The 5,000-nt window shown below is 39.6% G+C and overlaps 1 protein-coding gene across 5 annotated transcripts in view; it reads left to right on the forward strand.

Moving 5' to 3' along the window:
* Positions 1-4,454: 4,454 nt before the first annotated feature.
* Positions 4,455-5,000, forward strand: part of LOC125037624 (protein polybromo-1-like) — a 29,016-nt gene continuing 28,470 nt past the window's right edge. For all 5 annotated transcript variants that reach the window (XR_007115986.1, XM_047630826.1, XM_047630825.1 and 2 more), the window contains exon 1: positions 4,455-4,832. The gene's annotated coding sequence lies outside the window, so the exon portion shown is untranslated. The remainder of the gene's footprint in view (positions 4,833-5,000) is intronic.

Here is a 5,000-nt window from a genome sequence, read left to right on the forward strand (position 1 = left end):
CGTGTATGATCTGGTTCACCGATATCCGACACGGCATCGAAGGAGGGACCTGCTGCAGATTCGGCTACCTTAGAATGCTATGGGAAGGACGTCAACTAAAGATCGCCGTAGGCCTGCGGACCAGGAGTTTGTCAGTACATGCATTAAGCTGCCCCGGGATGTAATGGAAGGCCGCCGCCTGCCTGAGCTCTCGTAGATCCAGTCAAACTCCACCCTAAGAAGGTGGAAAGGGTGCTGGACGCCCGTAGATCCAGAGTAAAGCCACCAAGACATATGGGCGAGCATGCAGCCAAAAAGGACCTGGATGAGATTTGCGAGGACGTGTGGACAAATCTCTCTCTCTTTCTGGGTGCCCTATCCGATACGGACGTTGGCCACCATGGTTCTCCACAAAATCCTATCTCTGGTAGCCCTCAATAACTCGATCTTACTCATGTTCAGGCACTTGCTCAGGCTATTGATGTAAGTTAGCCTTGGCCTTCCCCTACTACGTTTTCCTTCAATCTATCCTGTGAGAGTCTTGTTCTCTAAACTCTCTTTGCGCATTATATGCCCTAAAGAACTAATTTGTCTCTGTCTGATAGATGTCATTATACTTTTCTTTGTTTCTGCTCTTATTAGCACTTCTTCGTTTGACACATGTTCTGTCCAAGATATTCTCAGAACTTTTCTATAAAACCACATTTCTGCAGCCTTCAACCTGTTTTCCATTGTTAGGTGAAATTGTCCAACATTCACTTCCATAAAGAAGTTTCCTGTCTTTTAGAATGCTACCTAGTTTTTGAAAGGTATCCATGGCAATTCTTCTCTTTATTTCAGTATCGCATTTTCCATTTGATGTAATCATGCTTCCTAAATAATAAAACTTTTCAACTTACTTTTTTTTTATCCTGTCCTTCACATTTTGGTGTTTCTATTTCTTTTCTGGTGACCATACATTCGGTCTTTTTAGCATTTATTGTCAAACCCCTCTTTTCGCTTTCTGTTTTAACCTTCTCTAACAATTCCTGCAGTTTTTCTTCGGATTCTGCTATCAGAGCCGTGTCGTCTGCATATCTGATATTATTCATATTGTAACCTCCTATTATTATTCCCCTTATATTGCTAATTTCTCTTAAGATATTTTCACTGTAGAGGTTAAATAGGTCAGGAGAGAAGACACATCCTTGTCTTACCCCCTTTGTATATTGATAAATTTGCTGACCTCGCCATCTATTCTGACTGCTGCAGACTGTTCCCAATATAGGTCGTGAATTATTCTCAAATCTTTTCCATCCATATCCAGTTGTTGTAACATGTCCATAAGGTCTTCGTGTCTAACTTTGTCAAATGCTTTTGTATAGTCTATAAAGCACACAAAGAGCTTCCTTTGCATCTCTATTGCACGTTCACTTAACATTCTTAAGATGAAAACCGCATTTTTTGTATCAGAATCTTCTACAAAACCAAACTGCTCAGTGCTTATTTCATGTTGTATGCATCGTCTTGCTCTTTGCATTAGAACCTTCAATATTATTTTCATGATGTGGCTCATCAGGCTGATATCAGGTACGATGAAGCTCACATTCAGTGGCACCTGTTTTTTTGGGTGGTGCTATAAAAATTGATTTCAAAAGAATATCAGGGATTTCCCCAGTATCATAAATGATGTTTGTAAGTGTAGTTAGACGCTGGATACCGAAGTCTTCCAGAGCATCTATCATTTCAATTACAATCTCATCTGGGCCTGGGGCTTTGTTCTTTTTCATTTTCTTTACTGCAGATCTTATTTCGGATTGCAGTATTTTTGGGCCTTCCATGTTCTTGTGTATATCAGGTTGTTGTCCTCTGATGTCATTAAATAGGTGCTTGATGTATTCTGACTAGCGTGTTAAGATTGCTTTCTTTTCCATTAGAATACACCCTTCTTTAGATTTTATGCAACCTGCAGATGGTTAGGCTTTCCCTCCTGTGATTTTTTTGATATTCTTGTATATGACTTTTGGTTCTATATGTATATTTTGTTCAATCTCTAAGCACATATTTTCTAACCACTTTTCCTTTTCTCTTTTACATTTATGTTGTATGGTTCCGTGTAGATGGTTGTATTCCTGACTGTCCCTCTTGGCTTTTCTTCTTTCATCCATCAGATTTAGAATTTCTTGTGTCATCCATTTACTTTTTGTTGTCTTTTCTTTCTTTGGAACCATTTCTTTAGCTGTTGTTGTCAAGGCTAATTGAAACGCTTCCCATATAGGGTGATCTTCATTTTTTAAGATCTCAAAACGGTTTTTGACAGCCACCGCATATTCTCTTCTGAATTAGATCCGAGGACCTGTGCGAGACGAGATGACGAATGGATTTCATCAAGGACCAGGAAGAAGAATTGAACTAGGACGAGCAGCCACGAGACTGGATCGAGGAGACTGCACGCCAAAATAAGATGCCCAGCCGGTCAGATTCAGACAAGATAGCTCACCCCTTGAGGCTTAATAAATGGCGCCTCGAAGGCGAGGCCCTAGTAAGTGACCAAGAAATACGGCGTGTACTTAGGCATGATTTGTATAAGCTCAGGATCACGTATGTAGACCAGAAGCTAAATAAGTTTTCATGTTCGTTCAGAATCATCGCCCTGGCAAGAGCCTAGATGACAATTATAGCTGACCTCTGTCACCATTCAGTCAAGATCACTACCAGCCTGGCCCCCCCCCCCCCCCCCCCCCACGACACACCGCTCAGCACTTGCTCCCAGATCATCGTATCGTGTTCATTTATTCGTGTATACTCTTCAACAATAAAGAGTCTAGCCGTACCAACCAATCACTGCCCAACCAGTCCATTGTATTAAGTCATTCTACAGCCTTTTACAATTGCCAAACAGTTGCGTACTGCTGTACGTCGAGAGCAAACTGCAAAAACTGGGAGTGGAATCACCTAGATCAATGCAAGTGCCTTTTCTATTGTCCACATTTTGAATCAAGAAAAATACTTCCTGCATAAAGTAACAAACTAAACTACAGTTCTGAAAGAAAAAAAATTACGAAGCTACAGTGACTCACATAGGTTAACAATGTAAACGAAAATTGAAGGAAAAAAGTAAAATTACTAGCTTATTATGGCGTCGTATTTGTATTTTTTATTTTTTTATATGATACACAGTACGTAATATCAAGAGGTCGATGACCTACAATTAATGTGCTATCAGTTTATTCTGCATAACATTAACTGCTTAATGGTAGAGATAGAGCTTGTAACCATTTGTTTTTCTTTACTATATTTTTATAGTTCGAGAACATACCAAGAATGGCATATAGTCAAAAGCTCCAGCTGCACCATTAAGTTGTTATGTGGTGTTCATATAATGACAGAATAAACTGACAACACATTGATTCAGAATTAACTGCTTCTGATAGCATTATGCTATGCTATGTGAGTCAATACAACTGCGTGTGGCAGCTATATTTATTCTTTTATATATTTATTTATTTTTTTATTCTGACAGAATCTAGCTATATGAATCAACATATCTTTTTGATAGGGTACTATTTTTCAATTGTATCTGTTTTAGATATGTAGTGGCTGTATAATGTAGTATTCCATTGATTCCGTGGCGTGTATATTTTCCCATTTTCGACAGCACACTATTTCTAACAACCTCGAAAGATGGGAAGAATGTTTAATATTAAACAGAAAAGTTCTCAAATCAAGGGGGGAGGGTACTACCCTTCCCAAGATCCTGTTTCCCCCCACCCCCTCAAGATCTAGCTTGCCCCCGCCTCAGGACCACAATTTGAACTTCTTTTACTAAATTACATATATAAAGGTCCAGGTATAACTTATTCTATTCAATTTACCTGGTACCTCTCATTCCCGGGGGTTCCGCGGTATAATTCCTACCTATAGTTGTATGCGTACTAGATACCATTGGGGTCGTAGGGGGTACAGCCCCCTGATTTATCTGTTAATGGCTTGTTCATTGTGTATTATTGTTATCTATTTGCAGTATTCTATTTAATTTCCCTGGTACCTCTCATACCCTCCGCTGCTATAAAGACCAGGATTGTCACTAATAGGGGAGGGTAATTTTTATTTATTTGGATAGTGGAGAGTGAGAGGTCCATCGATACCAAAATCGTCGCGGTCGGTTATGCGATGGTATTCTGAAAAATTACCTCGTAGACATATTCAATCTGCAAAGGTAAAAAGATTGAGATGTAGAGTATCTTGAGTGTAGCGAGAATTTGCGCGTTTCGTACCCTTCGTTGTATCTATCTTTCGATCTCTGAATGACAGGCCTAAGGGCGCTTGTGTCATGTTATAAGTGACCATCCTTGTTTTCGAAGTGGATTTGATAAATGCAGAAAACCATATGATTTAGCAGAAATTAATTAATCCTCCTGAGGCCTATTGTAATTACACAGTATATTAATATTACATAAGAGAAAAGAACCAGTGCCTCAGTTTTCAATGTTGTTTGTTGTAGAGCCAAAGACAAGCGGAGGGATGAGCGTGAGGCACAAATTCCTCTAAAAATCATTGGCTGTTGATATGTTTCATTAGTGTAGGACATATTTTGGATACAAACTGCGTTTTCTAAAATATGACATTGGCTCTGTTGGTTATCAAGCAGTTCTAAAAGCAGAAAGTGGTTGGCGTCGGTTGGTTCTGGACGAAGGCCGAGGTTGACGCGATCCAGGAGGGGATTTGAGGCCGAGGGAACCTTTACGAAAAAGTGAATTAGGGCGGAGGAACCTTCAGAAGATAGTGAATGAAGGCAGAGGGACCTTCAGGGGATAGTGACACTTCCTTCATCCTGTGTTCATACTCTCATTTTGGTCAACCTCCGATTAAGGGTAAGTTTTATCACCGATATAGAATTAAACATTCTCAAAATTCTTGCACTAAGGCCATAGAAAAGAATAATTACTCTGTTTTGATCTTCCTGATCTTGTACTTGGTTGATATTACCAAGAGCAATTCACAGAGGTAGAGGAAAATGGACATTGTTATCTTGTAGAGCA

This window comes from Penaeus chinensis, chromosome 23, assembly GCF_019202785.1.
Source record: "Penaeus chinensis breed Huanghai No. 1 chromosome 23, ASM1920278v2, whole genome shotgun sequence".
NCBI classification, from domain to species: Eukaryota; Metazoa; Arthropoda; class Malacostraca; order Decapoda; family Penaeidae; genus Penaeus; species Penaeus chinensis.